The 12,877-nt window shown below is 46.8% G+C and overlaps 1 long non-coding RNA gene across 2 annotated transcripts in view; it reads left to right on the forward strand.

The window, feature by feature from the left end:
* The window catches only part of LOC126502735 (uncharacterized), an 87,729-nt gene that overhangs the window by 62,575 nt on the left and 12,277 nt on the right, over positions 1–12,877 (forward strand). The window contains exon 2 of one of the 2 annotated variants that reach the window (XR_007592037.1): positions 7,525–7,734. The exons of the other annotated variant lie outside the window; for it this stretch is intronic. This is a non-coding gene — a long non-coding RNA (uncharacterized lncRNA). The remainder of the gene's footprint in view (positions 1–7,524; positions 7,735–12,877) is intronic. 2 annotated transcript variants of the gene reach the window in all.

Genomic DNA, 12,877 nt, shown 5'->3' on the forward strand with positions numbered 1-12,877 from the left:
AGTTATTGCTCCCATCCTATAAGCATGGCTTAGGTTAAACCCTCCTTCCTGAGGGGTGGCCAGGTGATTGACAGGTACAATTTGCAGCTCCTGATTTTTAACATGCTAGTTTGTAATCCCATCCAAGCCACGCCCACAGCCATGCTGGAGCTTCCCTTATCAAAGAGAGAGGAAAGGAGAAGTGTCTCACAACTTTTTGAGATGTGTTTTGAGAGCCATCAAAATGGCTTAAACAGCAACTGTCATTCTTCATAAGTCCACACCCATGCTCTTGAGTGCTTTATTCTTTCCCCCTCCTCCTATTTTTAGCTCTGGCTGTGCTTCATTTTGGCTCACCCTGGGCTTTTCTTCTGTGTTGAAAGTAAGGACTTAATGTTGCTTGAATTGAAGTCCAAGGACATTAAAAGAGAACTCTTCAGGCTGCCAGGGTGACAGAATGGGATCGTGCCCCTCCCCCTCAATTCAGTCTCACCTCGTAAGGCAACAAAATTCAAAGACTTCAGATGGCAAAAGTGAGGCCATTTCTATTCACATTTCTAGAGGCAGGTGTCAGCCCAGACAAAAGATGAAATGGCTGGCCCTCAAGTTTGACACCGAACAATTCCTTCTCTTTCTTCCACACAGTCTGGGTATTTCAGAGAGTTACAGCCTTCTTGTTCATCTAGCATAGCATCTACCGAGTCCCCATCATCCAGGATCTTGGGGTCACCCCCCCCTTTTCCTCAGGTGTCGGCTCAGTCAAGGAGTAGACTTTGATTTCTCAATCCTAAGACAGACCAAAGGCACTTGGGTAAGCAGGGGCCAGCTGACACCCAAGGAAGACAGGGGCCTGGTACCTCCTGCTAAACTTTCATATTTTGATGAGCTCACACTGAAAGTGGACCAGGGTGATTTATTCCTTACACCCTTAGCTGCCCAGTCCTTATGTCTGGAGAATTTTGATGAGACACATCAAGCATAAATGGAAGATAGGTAGGGTTTATTAGCATAAAGCAGAACAGTCTCAAAGGGAGCGGGTAGGCAGTCGACAGTTACAATTATCCTGAACTATGTTTTAGGTAGACTTTACATCTAAAGCGTCGAGAGCAGGGAGCTCTTCTTGATGAGGACTTCTCTGCGCAGGTGATTGGCAGATCCATCTGGGACAGCAAAGCTGAGGAATTTCTGCCGTTGGCCGCAGCTGCTACCTGAGGGCGCTCTTTGTTTTTCAGCTGGTGCCAGCTAGTGGTCCTTTAAACCATCCAAGCTTCACATCTGAGTCAGACACAGATGGACAAAGAACGGCTCTGAAGGAGGCTGCTGATAAATCATAGACAGGCTCTGGATCTGGCCTGTTCCCACATCTCTGCAGTCACTAAGTTCTAACCGGTTAGCTACCTTTGCAGGAGGATCAGGGAGAGGCACGTGCTTGTTCTTTCTCAGACCGCCACGGCTAGGTAGCACGCATGTGCAGAACGGAATGCATCCACCCAGAGCCAGCGATCCCCTCCTCAGTCACTGCAGTCTTGCAGTTGGCGCTCCTGGCTTTACCCGCTGACGATTAGGAGGGGGGAGGGCACGCCCATAATGGTCTTCAGACCTCCCGTTATCAATCCTGCGGCCTAACAGCTTCACTAATTAATCCATCCCAGAAGCCTCAAAGCCAGGTTTACCTCTCAGGAAACTCTGCTATGAGCAACTCTGATCCTGAACTGTCCCCAAGTAGTAGCCTTGCACTTTTACAGAAAAGTGAGCTCGCTCATTTCTCTGCTTCCACCAAACCAGCAGTGCTTACTTAGCACAGTGAAAGACACCATAAAAATGGATCCATCAACAGTGGCCATTCAGAGTGTCGCCAACACGGACAAGATTGGGTGCTCCACACATGGAGACCAGAGGACTTTGTATCCCATCTTAGGGTTCTGGTGAATGGAACAGTGGGAAGTGGGGGCAGAGGTATGTGTGGGGTGCTGGAGTGCTGTCCCTGAATGACACAAAGCTATTTCTGCTTCTGAGAATCTGGGGTTCCCAGTATGAACCAGAGTTCCTGGGTAGAAACGCACCGCATAGTGATCTTTCCGCAAAGCCGATAAACTGACTAGAACCTCAAGGCCTGTGGAGAGGTGGGAAGGCCCAGGTCCAGTGCCTGGTTTCAATTTGTCTTGGGCTATCTTTAGCCTCCTTAGGGGTCATCCTCTGCCCATCTATGCCTGACCTTGTAACTAACAAATGAAACTTTTTACGACGACATTTTAAAAGACGGGTAGCTTCCACTTAGCCAGAAAGCTCCAAATGTCCTTAGGTCGCATCTGAGGCTACAGCAGAGACTCCCTGCTTTGCCTTAACCGCCTACCTGGTATTTCCACCAATGGATTTGAAAGGAAATGTTTTATTTATGACTTAGTCTGTTCTGCTGCTAGAAAAGCTTCATAAATCTGCTACCACACTGGACCGAGGAATTGGGGGTGATCCGCGGCTGTGATTTCTGGCCACGGCCACTCTCACATCTACTCCTCTAGAACAAACCATCTTTCAGGTAAACCATCTTTTTTGTTTTGTGCTGACGCCAGAGACAAGCCACTATGGCACTGCCAGGCTTCCTTTCTGCGTTTTGGCTTTGAGCAGTCATTCCTTCCTCCTCTATAGCTCTTTGAATAGCTGAGTTCCAGGAGGAGGATGCATTTGCATTACAATACTTTTCTTGACAGCCTAGGTGTCTGCACCAGTGAAACTTCCCCTTGATCAAACGCGGCACTGTTGTGGGTGTTTGGAAAGGTACACGCTTTCTTTGCTAGGCTCAAGGAGCGGGCTCGAAGAAGAAAACATTGTATTCTTTTTGTAACAAATCGTAGCTGTCAGGTACACAGCCAGTCGTGGGAAGAACAACACACTGGGCCAAACTCTGCAGTCTTCTCTGGTCGCAGTTGATTTCCTGAGGCCCCATTAAGCAGTGAGTGCAAAGTCTGTACAGACAAATATAGGTCAACTTCTTTGATGGCTAAATCGCTATCTGTAAGCCAGAGCTGCTTCTGCAAGTCAAGGTTTTGTTCTACATTCTACACAGAAGCAGGCTCACAGAACCTCTGCCTCCCCTGTGATTCCCAAGGCCAGCTCTCCCTGTGCAAGCCCCTCGCCTCCTCCCAAGATCCAAGGACTTGAGCCAAATGCAGTGATGATACTGCTCAATTCCGTTTCTGTTTAGGGAATCTTTTGATTTTCTGGTTGAGTTGTTCTAGAAAAGATACAGGTTTAGTCCTGAGTCCAACTGGCTTATTGGATTTATGCATTTAAAAACAACTTTGATTTGCTTCACAGCGGACTTGAAAAATAATCTGGGCTCAATCTGATTTTGGAAATGAGTATGACTTATCCTGACTTTTTCATAATCCTTCCTTCAAGACCCTGCATTCCACACAGAAAGCTCAGTTCTGAGAAACAACTTTTCAGGGTTCTGGACTGACTGCACTCAAGAGCAAAGGGCTTTTGGAAATGACACTTTCATCAAAGAGTGTGATGTGGTATTCCCCTCTGTATGCTGTGAATACCATTGGTTAATAAAGAAGCTACTTTGAGCCTGCACAGAGCAGAATAGAGTTAGGCAGAGAAAACTAAACTGAATGCTGGGAGAAAGAAGGTGGAGTCAGTGAGATGCGATGTAGTCCTGCCAGAGACAGAAGCAGGGGACAGAACTTTACCCAGTAAGCCACAGCCATGTGGTGATACGCAGATTAATGGAGATGGGTTAGTTTAAGATATAAGAGTTAGCCAGAAGTGTGCTTAAGCTATTGGCTAAACAACATTGCAATTAATACAAATTTCTGTGTGATTATTTCAGAAATGCACAAGAAGCCTCCTAGTACAAGAGTGGTCATAGTCAATTTGAATAAATACATACATATTTACTCAGTATTCATTTTGACAGTGGCCATAACATTACCCTTTCACAGAACAAGAGAAGCCTGGAGCTGTAGCAACTTTGTCACAAACTTGGCAGCTGACCTAAGTTCTTCTGGGAAATAAAAAATGGGCTTTGCCCCATTGTCTCTGTCCCTAATAGTCTCCATGCTTCTGTTTGGTTGTCTAGAATCTCTTTGCTCAATCCTCTGTTTTCTATGTTGTGATTTCTCTTACCATCCCTGGAACCAATCTGTAGGTGGAAGTTTTTTGCCCCACCCACCAGATCCCAGTTAGCCACTCAGAGCCTTAGTATTCATTATAAATGCTCAGCCAATAGTTCAGGCTTATTACTAGCTAACTCTTACATTTAAATTAACCTGTATTTCTTATCTATGCTTTGCCACGTGGCTTGATACCTTCCTTCTCTCAGCACAGCATGTCTATCTTGCTTCTTTCTGCATCTCCTGGTGACTGTACTGATTCTGCCCCTCTTCCTCCCAACATTCTCAGTTTGGCTGTCCTGCCTATACTTCCTGCCTGGCTATCAGACAGTCAGTTCTCTAGTAACCAATGACAGTAATATATATTCACAGTGTACAGAAGGATTATTACACAGCATCAATCACTAGGTCCCGTGTGGTGCTGTGAACTAGTGTTGACTTTATAGAAATTAGGGTTTGGATTGGCTATAAGGAATCAAAATCTGCTAGAGGTTTAATAAAGCGTGAATGGAGCTGGTTTCTTTTCAGAGTAGATGGTCAGAGCTTGGTGGCCCAAGGTTGAACACTTAGTTTTCTCATCATCTGAACTGAATTTTTCCTCTGCCATCTTTACCATCTGCACTGATAGCGTTATTCCTAAAAGGAGGGTTTGGCCCCTCATTCTTTTCTTTTTTAAAGTATTCATGAGTTTGGGGTGGAGAGATGGTTCAGAGATTAAGAGTACACACTGCTCTGCTCTTCCAGAGGACCCAAGTTTGGTTTCCAGCATCCACATTAAATAGAGTGTGCTTTTGTTTTGTTATGTTTTGTTTTATTGTTTTGATTTTCAATACAGGGTTTCTCTTTGTAGTCTTAGCTGTCCTAGAACTTGCTCTGTAGACCAGGCTGACCTCTAACTCAAAGAATTTCTCTTGCCTCTGCCTCCCAAGTGCTGGCACTAAAGGTGTGTGCCAGAACTGCCCAGTCAGAATTCAGTCTTAACTAAGCCATCTTAACAGCTGCTAAAGACGGACTCTGCGTGTGTGAAATAAGATCAAGTATTCTACAGTGGCTATCGTCTGATTGTAATGCCGCTTACCAGAAAGCCCAACCCTTCCCTGCTTCTCTGCAGCTTTGCTTTTCTCAAACCAGGCTCCACACCTGTGTGTGTGTGTTTCTGCGCCCCATTGATCCTCTGTCTCTCCTCGATTCAACACTGCACTGTAAAACTAGCCGTGGTCCTAAGAACCTCATATTCGATATAACTTGTCCTTTCACTTTCTTCAAGGCTATCTCAATTTTCTTGGTCTCATATTTCATTTCAAAATTGGCTTGTCAGGTCTTACGATTTAACTGTGAAATGTCCCCACACCCATAGCGAACCTGTCACAGGCTTAGCACCTCTCTGTGGGACTGCTCTGGGAAAACTTAGAAACCTTAGGAGTTGGGATGACTGTTCCTGTTTCTTCCCTTGACCCTTGCTTTTGTCTACCATGAGGTAACCCGACTCTCCCCCTACAGGCCCCCACAGCAATATTCTGCTGCATCAGAGTCCAGGCAGGGGGTGCAAGAATTGTGACTGCAATCCCTGACACTTTAGCTGGCTCTTTCAGATATTTAGACCCAGAGACAAAGCAATAGACAATGTTGTACCCGAGTGCCCCAAACAGACTGCTTGTGGCTCCACAGAAAACTCAGTGAACTTACAGATCGAATTTGGGCAGAGCTGACATCCGTATGTAGAGAGCAGTTTGGACCCATGACTGTGGTCCATTCCTTCTGTTATTTCTCTTTAATTTCTCTCGGTGGTATAGATTGAAACTCTTACACTTACCTGTTGATCTGTAATTTCTGTTGATCTCACATTGTTTACTGTCTCTGTTACGCTCATTCAGCTAAGTCCATTCTATGAGTTTTTCTTTAATTTTCACATTTACCCGTTTCAGCTCTCTGTCTTCAATTTGCTCTTCATTCTTGTCTTTTTGCTGCATTTTCCCTGAGGTGAAAACCTCGTTTGTTTTCCTTCACTGGGGATAATTCTCTTGGCTGCTATAAAATTCTTGTGGGTTGGTGTCATTGTTTGAGTAATAGCAGTCTTGCATTCAGCCCCCTCTTTCCCTGGATTCTTTGAAAGTCAGGCAATCTGAGATTACATGTGGACATCTTGAATGCAGAGTTAGAAGGATCCTGGAGTGAGTCTGGAGTCTTGCATCTGCACCAGTGAATGCTGCTTCCTTTGTTAGCAGGCTGTTGTGCTAGCGTTGCTGCCCACAGATTCTCTCTGAACCATCTGCTTGGGTTTGGATACAGAGCTCTGTCTGTCAGCTACCAGCTCTCCACCTACTTCATGCCCCACTGTTTCGGGGTTATACAGAGATGAGAGTAAATAGAGTTCAGAAAGTTCCCCCTCTGGAATTTTTCCTTCTGTGGAACCCTTCCATATCTCAGAACCAAGTCAAATGCATGGATGTCACTTCCCTGTGTCTCCAGGCTGGAAAGACCACAAGCACTTTTATGAAAACCTACCTGCCCCTCTGCATGAATTAAAGTGTTGAAGGGACCTTATCTATGCAGCATTTTGGCTCTCTCTGAGCTCCTTAGCTGCCACCCTCCCTGCCTCTCGGTGCTCTGTTAACTCCACAGCACCTTCAGACTTGTGGCTTGTCAGCAGTCAGCTGCTAGAGGGCCTTTGGCTCTGTCCAGATGGGGACTGTGATTAAGCGAAGGGTGACTTGCTCAGTATGGACAGTTCTTGAAAGCCAAAGGCTAGACTCGCTCCTGTCTCTGAGTTCTAGACTGGCGTCAGTAGTTGTACACTTAGTGGCTAATGATGCCTGCCCTGAAGCAACGGCCAGTGTGGGCAGCAGCAGGGAATGGCAGTGTCACAGCCCTTGGCACCACTGGCCCCGAACATGACCAGCATTACAGTGCTTGGCCCCTGGCAGCTCGCTGGGGCACAATCATAGCCTGGAGCTACAATTTGTCATCATTGGCTTTCAGGGACTTCTTCTAACCTCCCTGTCTTAGCTGCTTCTGATCCTACAGTTTCTGCCCACATGGCTCCCAGGTATTGGGAGCAGTGAGACCCCAGATCCTGAATTTCTTGTAAACAACTTGTTTTCCCCTGATCTGAGTGCCTACAGCTGCTCTGAGCACGAGACCTTCAGGAGTTGCTGATGGCAGGAGAGTGGTTTCTGGTGGGTTTGGCTGGGGCGTGGCTACCTCTATATAATCTGCCCCTGAACACAATAAAGGGGGCATTCTTAGGGAATTCATGGATGACCCGTGTCGCCCTCTCTCTGTCTGTGTGTGTCTGTGTATTTTAACCTCCAGCCCCCTTGCCCGAAGCTCGAGAACTGGGTGCCAGCGCACAGAACGCAGACACTGGGGCGCAGTGTCAGACACTTCATTCCTGCTGACGCTACTGCTGCTTCTCCCGCCCCTGCAGGCTCTGCTGTCACAGCTGCCCCTGGCTGCTGTCATCGGCCCAGCTCAGCTACTACTTCCCCTGACATGAAGACTTCCCTAGTGAGCAGACTTGTATCTGACAGGAGGATGTGAACAGCAAGATCGGATGGCATCTTTTTATCTAGGCAGGGGCTTCAAAGTGGGCCCGAGTGTCCCACACCTACACCCCCTGCATTTCCTTGGAAAGGTGGTGGGTTTCGGGTATCTCACCGGGGTGTGGGGTACATCTAGCAGGTAGAGCTTTAGTTCTCATAGGGTAGAGCTGTCCCTGGTTCTGGCCCTCAGTGTTGTCCCATTGGGACAGTGAGTTCATATCATGCTGGAGAACTCAGGAGGTTGGGAGCTGGCAAGACAGAAAGAGCTCAACATGGCATCTACTCCAAGCACAGAAATAGAGCCCATTCCAGGTCCAGACTTGCTCTTTCTCTGCCTGCTGCCATGCTTGCCTGATAATGGCCGTGGGCTGTAACCCTCGGACACTGTAAGCGAGGCCCAGTTAAACGTGTCCTTTTAGAAGTTGCCTATAAGCTGCCTTGGTCACAGTGTTCCCACAGCAACAGAAGACACAGTTGTCCTGCTGACAGGAGGAGGCCTGATTTGGGGGACAATGACTTGCCAGGAAGGAAGTGAAATCAGGCTCTTTCCTCCAAGGACTTCCCGGCAGAGCAGAGGCAGCAGATCCAAACTCCAGCTTCTCGGCCGCTGCCCGCCCCTGCCCTCCCCTGCACACTCCTGGCCTGTCATCAGTCTGTTAGGGCTATTGACCCGGCTGCCGGAAACCCTTTGTCCAAACTCCAGCCCTGTTCAAATAAATCCATTTTCCCACATCAGAGGCAGCCAATTGGATCTCTCAATTATCAAATTGTGTGGCCGGGAGCCCATCTACTTCTACAAGGGAGTACACGTAAGCTTCCCTGCCATGGAAATGTCATGCTGCTGCCTACGGGGAACGAATGGAGTAGTTAAAACACTTTGTTAGAGGCTGGTAAAGGAGAAAGGTGCTTTGCTTGGGGGCGGTGGACCCTGCTCTAGTCGGAGCTGTGTAGCAGGCAGCCCCACAACAGCATGGCTGCCCAGCCTCAACCGTTTCCCATCCAGCTCAAGTGTACAAACGAGAGAAGCATCTTTCTCTTAGCGTACATCTTTGACCTATATGACAATGTGGACAATGTTCTAACTAAATCAGCACATCATAAACAGATCAGCTCTACTTGCTGGTCGTATCCTTTGTGTCAGGCAGTAGTGCGATGCATTTGAAGTCCTACGTAATGTGAGAGACTAGCTTTCCTTAAACTCAAAGGTCTTAGCCCTGTCTCAGTGTGATCTCAACCCCGGCCCTCACTGAAGAGTATTGCTTTATGCAAAGGGGAAAGCTTTTCAATGTTCTGTGCCCTTCTAGGAGTTCCCACATGTTTACACATTTCAATCCAGTGGAAGATAAACCACAGGTGTGTGTGTGTGTGTGTGTGTGCGCGCGCGCGCGCGCGCGCGCGCGTGTGTGCTGCAAATAGAGTTACCTGGATCTTCCTACATCCAATAGTGTCTTGCGTATTTTGCTCACGCTGGTAAGAGGTCGGCTCATTCTTCTTAGCTTCCGTCTTATTTTTCACAACAGGACAACGCGCAGTTTATTTGTCCTTCCTCTATTAAAGCACAGCTGGGCTGTGTCTCTTTTTTCTTTCCCGTCTGGTGTGAGAATTTCTGTGTTTCCTAGAACCCAGCCCTAGCTTCCTCACTGACAGGAGCTGCTCAAGTGCTAACCCCGGCCTGCTGTGGCTAAAGCATATCAGATTTCAGGACATTTCCCCAGGCAAGGTAATCTGCATATCACTTTGAGGATGTTTGGGGTAGAAGAAGCGCTAAAGCCAGGACCACCATCTATGAAGATAGTGTCTATATATTTTTCAAACAATAAAAGGGACAATCAGTCCCCAGGAAACACACAGTTGTCACTTTCATTCCGGTTCATTTGTATTTTGCATTAGGAAGCAGCAGAAATCTCCTGCAGAGACGAGGAAAACAAGTTCTTAATTAAGAAGAATGTGTTAGGCACAGAGACCCCCTTCCTTCTGGTCACTGCGTGTAAGCATTACCTCCTGTACTCCCAGGAAGCCATCCTACTGGGGGGAGGGGGCTGATGCTGCCCCCACCCACCCACCACAGCCCCACCTCAGGAGCTTCTAGCTTGAAGTCTTCAGAACAAAATGCTAATCTTCGCATTTGTATATCATCCCAAAATTTACAGCTTGTTTTTAATAGGAGGTTTATGTAAACATGACTTGTTTCCATATGAAATACTCAAGCATTATGGAAATGTGTGAAAAAAAGCATCAAACCTACATCTTCTAATTTCTTCCTTAATATTTATGCATATATTAGCAAATATCTTCCAGATGGTAAATTCCTAGTACCTTTTTATAGAGACATAAATTTTATAACTGGCTGGGGTTGCTGCATGTGTGTATTGCATCTGTGTGTGTATCCAAGTGTATGTGATTGCATGTGTATGTGTGTGCATACAGGTGCATACACCTATGAGGATGCCACAGGTTGACATCGGACATATTTCCTTGATTGCCTTGTATTTCTGAGACAGGCTTTCTCACTGAAACTGAAGCTCATTGGTTTGTCAAGATTCTGTGGCCTGGATGGTCCAGGAAGCAGCTGTCTGCCTCAGCAGCTCTGGCACTGCAGGCATGCACGACCACCCCACCAGCTCTGGCATTGCAGGCATGCACAGCCACCCCACCAGCTCAGGCATTGCAGGCATGCACGACCACCCCACCAGCTCTGGCATTGCAGGCATACATCAGCACTCCCAGTTTTGACTTCGGTTTCGGGGGTCCAGACTCAGCTCCCCGTGCTCACAGGCAAGCTTTTTTAACTGAGCTGTCTCTCCATCCCTAAACTGATGTTTTTAAAGAATTCCATTTTTCACTCGAAGCATGCTTCATGTATCTTTCTCCAGCAATGCCAAGTGCATGTGATTTGTCTTGATCTTGACCAAATCAGTCACATGGTTTTCTTGTGCATTTGCTCATTCATTTACTCCTTCACCTACTGGCTTCCCAAATACTTACTGTATGCTTTGGTGCATGGTGAGCAGTATACTAAGCAGGGGACACAAAGCCGCACAGCCATGTGTCACACAAGGCACTATGTTTTTAGGCAGTGGGGAGACGAATGGTCAGCGAGGTGTGGCCAACCTTATGGGACTCAGTTTGTTGCTGGGTGGCTTGGGTGACCGAGTAGAGACTTCTGAGAGATGGAGGTGGATGTGGGGATGTTTACACGGCAATGAGGGAAGGGTCTGCAAGACTCTGAAAATGATAGAATTCTTGGCCGTTCTGCATATCTGTCGTACTGGATAGAGCGGATGGGAGAATAGTTTGAGAGGTTCGGAGATAGATGAACCTGGCCTAAGCAGAGGCAGGAGCTCTTCCCCGTGACCATTAACAGAATCAACCTAATTTTTCAAACATGAATAAATCCCACCTCCCACTTACCTCCATGGACCTGGCATGACTCCAGGAAGGAGGGACAAACAGAGTAGCTCTATTTGTATGGACTCATGAAAGTGACAAGTTCGACCAGAAGATTTTTCAAGAATGTTTGAAATAAGGCAATGGCTTAGTCCCTTTTCTGGTCCCTGATTTTGTCGAGAGGAAAGGTAGAAGAAAGAGGGCATAAAAGGAAGTTTTCACAAATATCCAGGTCTCTATTCTGTAGATCCAGCTGGACTTGGGAGGTATAGATAAAATAAAACCCATAAAGAATAGTAAGTTATACACATTTTGGAAACACTTAAAAACTGAGCAGACTTTCAGCATTCAGGAGTAAACAAGCATGAGCCGCTGACCCACACTGACTCCCTGAGGCTGAGGCCAGCTCAGGTGATCCGTTATTATTGCAGCAGGGTTGCCAACACCACAGCGGCGTGGAAAAGATAAAGCTCCTGAGGAAAGAGAAGGCAGATTCCACGGGTAGGTAGCTTGTGCATTGGAGGGACGTGTTTATTGACTGTACATTCTACAGAGACCTAGGGAAGAGACTAGCTAGAAAACAGGGCCATGAGAAGTAGGGTGTAAAGACACCATTCTTCCCCAAAGCAGAAGCAGAGGAGGCTGGGAAGGGGCTTTGGGTTCCAGCCTGTCTGTGGAGGAAGTCTGCTGGCTGACAAGAGTCTACAGCACAGGGTCGACGCAGAAGAGTCAGGATTCTTGCCGGGACAGGTCTTTGCCAGGGCTCTGTCCTTTCTAAAGCTGTGTCATCTTGAGAGAGAGCTGACAGCATTCCCACACTGAAAGCAGCATGCTCTCGAGGGATGGTGGCAGCTGGTGGCACCTACATCCATCAGGACAGAAAGGAAGGGGCCAAAGACAAAGACATTACTCCACAGGGACATGTTGTCATGGCTTTGATCCCCTCATTTGGCAAGAAAGATGGGCCATGCATGGGAAACAGAGTGTTGTCTCACCAAATGACCTTCAGCCAGGAGGAGTTAGGTACCTTCCCTGTGCGTGGATGCCCTGCTTGGGAAGCCTTCAGCAGGCTCGCAGATTTTGTCTGGTCAGAGGTTGGAGTCCTCTGACCACCTGCTGTCTTAGGATTCCTGGCTTTGACAGAACAAGGCTAACCAGCAAGGTTCTGCTCTCAAAGATGGGATCAAAGGGCTCACGTGGGAATCAAAGAACAAACCATAACATGATTCTGATATTTAAAAATACTTCCATTTCCTTAAGAATGGCTCTGGAACTTTTAGGAATTTAGGGAGTTTTCATGTCCATTCCCAAAAGGAAACTGTAAGCAGAGACAGAGGGCAGTCTTGCCCATATCCCAATTACCGCGATTCCCCAGTTTGCTGATTAAAATATTGTTTTTCTCTCCACAGTGAACAAGTATGTTTCCTGTCTGACTAGACTTGAAGGTAATTTGGGGCACTGCCCAAAGAGCCAGGGAGAAAATAGTTTGAGCCCACTTGGATCCCAAAAGTAAAGTTAGAAGCAAATTCAAAGTCTCTGGGAAAGGATTTGCAAATGAATTAAATTCTAGTGGGTGACTCCACATGCAATTTGGTTGTTAAAGGGACACATTTGTTGATTGAATATTATCTAAGAAGTAGGAAAGATAAATATCTGTGCTTGTGTTTGACTCATTCCTGAGACACATTTCAAGTTCCCAAATTTCTATTTTAAAATTTGCTAACCATATTCCCCAACATTTTTGCATTTTCTTCTTTTTGAAAGAAAAAATTTGCTTATTTCCATGTGTTCATTTATGTGCTTTCTTATCATGCTCTGCAGGGAGGCCAGGGGAGGGCTTGGCATCCTCTA

This window comes from Alexandromys fortis, unplaced genomic scaffold (genome assembly GCF_014885135.2).
Source record: "Alexandromys fortis isolate MF-2015 unplaced genomic scaffold, M_Fortis_MF-2015_v1.1 scaffold_1, whole genome shotgun sequence".
Lineage (NCBI taxonomy): Eukaryota > Metazoa > Chordata > Mammalia > Rodentia > Cricetidae > Alexandromys > Alexandromys fortis.